The sequence below is a fragment of the Myzus persicae genome, unplaced genomic scaffold, assembly GCF_001856785.1.
Source record: "Myzus persicae strain clone G006 unplaced genomic scaffold, MPER_G0061.0, whole genome shotgun sequence".
NCBI lineage: Eukaryota > Metazoa > Arthropoda > Insecta > Hemiptera > Aphididae > Myzus > Myzus persicae.
This window is the reverse complement of record NW_019104061.1, coordinates 136,671-144,723: the sequence shown is the minus strand read 5'-3', so window position 1 is coordinate 144,723 and position 8,053 is coordinate 136,671. Positions and strand designations below refer to the sequence as shown.

The 8,053-nt window shown below is 27.0% G+C and overlaps 2 long non-coding RNA genes across 2 annotated transcripts; one reads left to right on the top strand and one right to left on the bottom strand.

Annotated features, from left to right (window-relative positions):
• Positions 1-2,498: 2,498 nt before the first annotated feature.
• LOC111038220 lies at positions 2,499-4,819 on the bottom strand. Its single transcript, XR_002604956.1, has 3 exons — positions 4,714-4,819; positions 4,532-4,645; positions 2,499-4,400 (listed from the first exon to the last, which is right to left on the bottom strand). It is a non-coding gene; the product is annotated as an uncharacterized LOC111038220 (long non-coding RNA).
• Positions 4,820-5,277: 458 nt separating this feature from the next.
• LOC111038221 lies at positions 5,278-6,033 on the top strand. The gene is made up of 2 exons (XR_002604957.1): positions 5,278-5,594; positions 5,905-6,033. It is a non-coding gene; the product is annotated as an uncharacterized LOC111038221 (long non-coding RNA).
• Positions 6,034-8,053: the final 2,020 nt, after the last annotated feature.

The window sequence follows — 8,053 nt, the reverse complement described above, 5'->3', positions numbered from 1 at the left end:
TGTCTGCTTGAGTGTATAATCCTTACAAGCTGTGGAGCTGGGAAATGGTCATGGTTCGATTGGTTCCTAGAATACCAATGATACCTACCAAACAATTAACGATTCCAGTTCAAACAGCTACAATTTCTCGTGAAATTAAGCTTTGCAATGACTATTAATAAGGCACAAGGTCAAACATTTAACGTTGCAAGTTTAGACTTAACCGTCCAGTGTTTTTAAAATGGTCAATTGTACGTAGCTCTGTCACGTGTCACATGCAAACAAAATCTATTTGTGCTGGCCTCAGAAGCAAGACACTTAAAGTAGTGTATCCAGAAATATTTAATGCTCAAGACAAATTGATATAATTGACAAAAAAAATAAAAATCATACACCATAACGAAACAAATATATTCCACACTTATATAGTTATATATAAAATTATCCTAAAAAAATTAATTAAATTATGATAATTCATATCAAACTTTTCACATATTCCTAAACGGCTAAACATATATAAATGTACTGAAATCTAGTAATAGCAAAGCATTGCCGGGTCAGCTAGTTAAATAATATGTTAGAACTTAGAAAGCAATCAATGAATTCCTTTTCTAAAAATCTCTCTCTTGAAATCCTCGTCTTTGAAAGACTCTTTTCTCTCTCTCGCTCCATTAATGGGTATAGTCGTATAGACTATAGATGGTATATTATGTGGATCAAGTTGAACCTATGCTCTTTTTTTGACAGTGTTGTCCATTAAACCACTGAACCTCTCTGCTAACAATTCATCATTGTCCATCTCTTCATAGCTCAGAACAATAAGACTGTGGTTGACAGGCATAAACAACTTAATAGATATAATATATTATTCTCATGTTAAACTCAAGTTTATCATGTAAATTTTTATATTATATTACTTATAAATTGTAATTAAATTAACCATAGTCGGACTTCCAGCAGTTCTACTTGCATAATTGCAGCAATTTAATTTATTAATAAATCTCTGATAAATTTACTCATGTAGTTAATAATAACCATAACCTATGAAGTAATATTGTAAGTTATAACATATCTTAATTATAATTTATGAACAAATCTAAAACAGTTAATTATTTTTATGATGAAATGTGTAACAGAAGTCAAGCTTATATACTAAGTTAAATTTACTAAAATTATTTCATGGTAGAGTATAGAACTATAGATGTATTATAGTTATAATATTTTGATATTCGATATAATATAATATAGTACAATAGGTATAAAATATAATATATAATTTACAAAAAATATATATACAAATAATGTTGTGTCTATTTAAATTGTTAGCTAGAGAAGATGAATTATTTAATAATTATCAATATATTGATGGTTGATTTTTATTTTAAGACTTAGATTTTAAGTGCAATTTTATTAATTTGTAAGATATATTAAGATTTTAGTTTTGTGTTTATTCTAATAGTTTTCTCTTACTCTTTTAAATTCTATAATTTATAAGATAATAAATATTACATAATGATATAACTTATTAAAATAACTAAACATCTAAAAGTTAAATAGTACATTTATGTACTATATAAATACTATTTATTTAAAACAGCCAAACCAATTACAATTAAATAACTACAATAAATTACATTAATCATAGCTGATACGTATACCAACTGAGCTATAAGCTCGTATCTGGTATCGGAGTTCATGGATATAGTAATTTTTTTTATAGTAAACTACTTATACAAAATATAAAAATACGACTTAATAATTAATTTATCATATTAAATAGATATTATAAAAGAAAGAAAAAAAAAATTTACAATGGTTTTACAAATGGATAAGATATTTTGTTTAGACATATTAACTTTTTATAATTTTACACACATTATCATCAAGTTCCCTAATTATTTTATTTATTGCATTTTTTATTTTAATAATAATTAATAACATATAAAAAATATAAAATAATATTAAAAATATGTCAACTTAAAATGTATGTTTGAGAAAATTATTTATTATAAATATATCATGTGTATGGTTCTTCTCCTGTATGAATCCTAATAAGAGTTTTGATAACCTATCAAATCTCACATAAGAATTCATTCAAGAGAAAACCCATAAATTTGTTATATTTGAAACAAATACTATTGTGTTGGTTAAAAGTTGGTGCTTGAGAAGTTGATTTATTATAAATACATCATGTGTATGATTCTTCTCTTGTATGAATCGTATGAATTCTAACGGGAGTCTTGATAATCTATCAAAGCTTACATAAGAATTCATTAAAGAGAAAAACCATACACATGTTGTATTTTTAACAAATATTATTGTGTTGATTTTGTTGATGCTTGAGAAAATGATTTATTGCAAATATCTAATGTGTAAGGTTAACATTATAAATATTTTGACCGTATTTAAAACTGATATTTTCACATTGTGTTGAGTTGGTAGGAAAGTTGCCGTCAAAGATTTAGCATTAATATTTTGATTAGAAGATTTGTTTTAATCGGGATATCATCAATTACTTCCACGTCAGTTTTTTATTTAAGCTTTGCCATTTTCCGTAGTGTGTGATGGAACCTTTCGGCTAACTGAAACAATAAATTATATTTAAAATATTTTTTGGTCTTAATTCAATAAGCATATAATAATAAGCAATAATGTTTACAAAGCTTGCTCAGCATTGTTCCCTCCCCTAAAAATAACTGAATAATAAGAAAACAAATATTATATAATTTTAGTATATTATTGTATTAATATTTAAATATTATAAAAAGGTACCTAGTACCAGTAGTTACGACAAAAGTAAATATTATAATTTGTGCCATATATACCAAGGAGTGAATGTAATTCGGAAATGTGAAAATAAGAACCCAGATTTATGAAACAGTAGTTTGATGCATACACAAAAAATACCTACAAAAATAATTTCTATTCTGACTATGCACCAAACATTAAATTTCATCTGGTGCGATAAGTTACAAGATGTTTTGTTCATATTTGTTGTGTTTCCATAGAACATGGTGTTAAGATAATTATGTAATAATAACAATTATTAAAGTAAAAAATTTAAAATATGGTTAAATTTTTTTATACTTTAACTCAATTATTTGAGCCTTAGGTATTTCAACAATATAATGGGATAGTCAGTAAATATGCCCCCAGGCCATCCTAAAGCTATGTGCTTGGCTATTCTTATACTGAATACTCTATAATATTGTCCATAGCATACAATTTCTAACTCATAAGACTATAACCTTATATATAACTCACAAAAAAAGGTACAATATATTTTGCAGTTTACATACATAAAAAAAATACATAATAAACATAATATTTAATTAGTATAGAGTGTAGACAATAGTACCCAAACATGTTAAATCAGAAAAAAAATAGTGTCCTAACAAATCACGTTTTGGGATAAAATGGTCTAACGTGTTGAAGCTATTAAAAGATAGTCAACTAATAGTGAAAGGGACAACATTAAAAAAATAGGAATTAACAATCTAGTAGTGATCTCCACGAAGGTAGTAATAAAATACTTACCATTGATAAGTACATAAATTAATAATCAATATCATCATAATTAAGATTATACCTATTCAGTTGATTTATCAATGTTTTTGTATGATATATTTTTCAATTTTTTTTTTTTTATGAAATCATTTAGTATAATATTTTGTGCAAACAAAAAAATTAAAGAGATATTTAATGTAAGTCACAGAATTGTTTTCTTTTACTTGTAGTAAAATTGAATTGCTGCTATTTTATTGCCCACCTCATTCAATGCAATAGACCAAGTAGCTTACGCTGCTCGCAGGAATAAACTCAACAACCAGCCTACTTTTATCACTTTGCTGGATAGAAAAATCGCTAAAGCGACAAGTGCCACCAAGTGACTAGCAAGTTTAATACTTCAATTATCATGTGTAATTAAAATACTCACTACACGCTCACTCACCCACAAATTTGTTTGCCGACAAGTAGCAAGTTAAGTTGCAGAACATAGGTGATAAAAATTTAGAGTAACACAAAATGTGTTTACTTACTAGAAAAACGATCAGACACAGCTTGTCATTATGAGTTAGAGTTATGACGGTTATACAAATATTAAAGATTATGAGTACGAGTTTCCACTTTCCACGTCCAATGTGACACTAATAAACATGACCATACAACGCTAACTAATGCTAAGAAACTATAATATATTTTCATGCCATTTGACGAAATATTAATATTAATATTGGTGACTATGCTTTGGCCTTATGCGGGCAAGTCCCGCCTCAGTCCTGCTGCTTGCTTCCCGTGCTCGTTTGTGATGGTTGGTGATGACTGATGCGTGTTGATAAGCCACCAGATGAGGTAGAATGCTGAAATAGTGATTGTACCATTGTACCATACTTGCTACTATTGCAGGCTGCGCCGCATCACTAAATATTAGTTTAGGTTTAGTTATTAGTGAGTGTTAGTATTAGTAGGTATGGTTAAATTTTTAAGATAATAATGTCTAAATGACAAAAATGTATGTCTTAAATAGTAGAACTTTTAACACTGTACTTACCTATCGCATTTTGAATATTGCATATTTGTAAAACAATGTTGTGTTTAATAATTATATACTTTGCTTGAAACTTGGAACAAACAAAAAAACGATTTTGTGTACATACCATTGTACCTATAGGTAAAATAAAATATGTCTGTAATACATTAATAATATACCTCTACCTAGTACCTACTACTTACGGTCTATAATATACTGTTACTGTTTTGTTGTTATTTATTAAATCTATGGTTTTTAATATAGTTATCAGGGTCTGTCTATACGCAGCATAGATAATAAAGATATGGATAGGACATATTGGTCTTATCAGCGGTCTTCGAGGGGAACAATTGAGGCCAAATAAAGTATACCTATATTGGTGACGTATCACCTAGATCCCCGTCATATTAGATCCCCATGGTCATCTAGCTCCCCTGTGGTCAACTAGATCACCTGTGGTCAACTAGATCTTCGTGAGTCAATTAGTTCCCCGGTCAACTAAATCCCCTTTGGCCATCTAGATCTATATAACGGTCTTTAAGATCACCAAATTTATATTTTCCCCTAAAGATCTAGTTGATCTCAAAATTAGTGATCTAATTGACCAATATAGGAACAGTTAATTATATAAATAGCATAATTAAAATGAATTACATTATATATTATAATTTATTTATATTTTACTACATTATACTATATTATCCAATATCCATTCATTATACTTAAACTAAAATTAATACCTAATAATAATTTATATACAAATACCTATGTAAAATAGCATTTTTTTTTGATGAAATCAAAAATATCCTTTAATCACATACCATTATAATAATATCTATTCATACGAGTTACATAACAGCTAGAATAGGCGCTCAAACAATTGAAAAATTTTAAATTACAACGGTTTACATAGGTATTATATTACAAATATAAGAAGTTTGAATTTATATTTGACTATCTGATTATTAATTGTTTTTAAATGAAGACAAGACAAGACATCTCCAATTAATACAATTTGTCGATGATTAGTAATGCCAAATTGTCTGTTGAAGTTGTATATGACCTCAAAACCAAAAAATAAAACGTAAGAGTTATGTCTAATTATTCATAAAATATATATATACAATAATAATAATAATACAATAATACATAGTTTAGTAAATAAAAATAATTAAAGACTTATATTATACTAAGAAATTGTAATAGGTAATATTAATAATTATTGTTCAATAACCTATTGGGTTTTTTTTTACCTCAATAACAGGTACCTACACAATTTGTTTATTGTTTAAAATTTGAATTTTTGAAATTTTAGACTAATGCAACAATAATATAATATAATATTATAATACATTGATAAAATGTTTCAATGATCTATACAAATTATTTTACAGATAAGTAGCTGAAAACATACAGGACATGAGTGAAACCTGCAGTGATGTGGCTAGCTGTTTTAACACAAGGAGCAAATGTTTAAGTCTACCCACCTACATTTTTGATATTTAGTTGTTATTCAAAAATTANGTATAGACAGACCCTAGTTATCAAAATCTTATCACTAGTGAAATCTAGAGAGCTTATTATCTCTCCATTGAAATCTGTATAGACACAGATATCAATAATATTATACCTTATTTATAAAGATATCTGTGGTATAGAGTATAGTCGTATAGACTTTATACTTAACATTATAGTTTACGGCTTAAATCATATTATACAATAATACATCATTTAATGATTGTATATGATCTAAGGTATAAGATCTATAAAATCTAATGATTTTTACAATTACAATAGATAACTTGGGGATTTTCCATTGTTGACCAGTCATGTACTTATGTGGATATCTATTGTCAGTACGAGCGATAAAACACATCTTGTAATTATGAAATGACTGTTTAAGAGCATGTCAATTCTTGTTTTCTCTCTCAGACGCACACGCAACATTGATGCAACACTTTTACCTAAAATCGTTTTTTATGAATCTTTGAGTATATTACAAAAATTATAGAGGTAGAATATTTTTGAGAGTTTGACATATCGGTTTTATATTTTATTATTAATTTAATTTATATTCGAATTTCAAAATAAAAACAAAAAATTGTAAATTTAAATGATGTTCAAAGGCATAGAAACCGATATGTCGTACCCTCCAAAATATATTTTCCATCATATTTGTAATGGGTGATCTTACTGTAAGATAACTCAAAAACATAAAAAAAATGATTCTGCGTAAATACGTTTTGTCTATGTTGTGCGTAGGACAAAGAGAAAAAACAAACATTGCACTGGCATCCTCTAAATGCAATTGCATAATGTAGGTATAGCGGAATACTCCGACTCATAAGTAAATAGTCATTACTATAATTAGTAACTTTTATTAGTTATCACATTATTATAATTAAGTATTATTATTACTGTTCTGTTTGTGTAGTTGAGCCACCAAATTTCACTCTACGCTACTTTAAAAACACTAGGCAAAAGTACATATGCAGTAATGCTTATAAACATTAAGCTAAATAGCCAATTGCCAATATTCAATGGGTGAAAATTAGAATTATATATTTCATACACATAATTTTATTGTAGCATAGTGCTGAAATTATATTATGAAATTCAAAACAAATCTCTCTCAGTCTCTCTCACCAAAACCGAAAACACCAATTTGTACCATATGTACCTACTACAGTCTGCAGGCTACAACTTATTTAAGGGGCCACAATACCACACAAATAACATTAACAATAAATATATAATACATAATAAACTGTTACCATTTAATAAAAAATGCTTACCATACACATATTAGACCATCGGGTAAGTATACTATAGGTACCTACTACTTACATAGTAAAGCAACATTTTTTATTGATCTCATTTTGATGATTACGGCGCAATGGCTACAGTTACATTGTTCTTTTAATAATAGGTTCTATTCTAAAATTGGATCTTTGAATTCTTAATATTTTTAAACTGCTATTGTGACAATGTGTGACCATGTATTAAATTTTCTAACTTTTTGACCAACGAATACAATTTTATTGAAATTTATAGAAAACAAACTAATTTTAAAACTATTTTTTTGATCGAGCAAACATTTTTTTATCCACATTAACTAAAAAAATCTAATAAAAATCGGAATTTCATATGTTTATAAATAGCTCAACACAGTCAAAATTTTGAAAATATTATGTTGTATAGAAAATGCTACTATAAACATTCACTACTTCATGCATCTACGGTCTTTTATGGAGAGTTACATAAAAAAACCAACATCGATTTTGTCAAAATCAGTTTTTGGGTGAAAATTCCCGTGTTTCCATAATTTTTTTTTTTGTTTTTCCCGTCACTTTTGAAAATTTTTGGAGATTTCGATCTCCCAAACGCACCAATTATATATTTACTTTTTCACCATAAAAGATACTGAAGTTGAAAATCATCAATCAAAGCATTATTTTGTCTAATTTTTGTGTATATTTATTATTTTCTCACACAAAATAAAAATAAAAAACACATAATAAAATATAAAATCAATTAATTTAT